We start from the raw sequence: 359 nt of genomic DNA on the forward strand, positions 1-359 counted from the left end.
ATGTTTCACTAAAATGGTAAAAATGTGTTTTGGCGTGAACGTCATTTTTTAAACACTTATCGGCGGTTTGTATTTGTTACTTTGTATTAAATGTTCAAACATTGGTCGTTACGCGTATTACTTTTAAATACTTTTGAGAACATTTCTAATTTTTTTCTCTCCTCACGTCTCGAAAGTGTATTACGAATTTTAACACCTAGTTCAATCATAAAAAGCTTTGTTGAGATGATATTTAGTTTTGATTTCAAATAAGAATGAGAGGGAGAATGTTATATATATAACACATATATACACATACACACCTTACAACCCCCTCCCCTATCTCTTTCTGTATCCTCGCTCTCTATTTTTCTCTCTCT

The sequence above is a fragment of the Littorina saxatilis genome, linkage group LG16 (assembly GCF_037325665.1).
Source record: "Littorina saxatilis isolate snail1 linkage group LG16, US_GU_Lsax_2.0, whole genome shotgun sequence".
In the NCBI taxonomy this organism is placed as follows: domain Eukaryota; kingdom Metazoa; phylum Mollusca; class Gastropoda; order Littorinimorpha; family Littorinidae; genus Littorina; species Littorina saxatilis.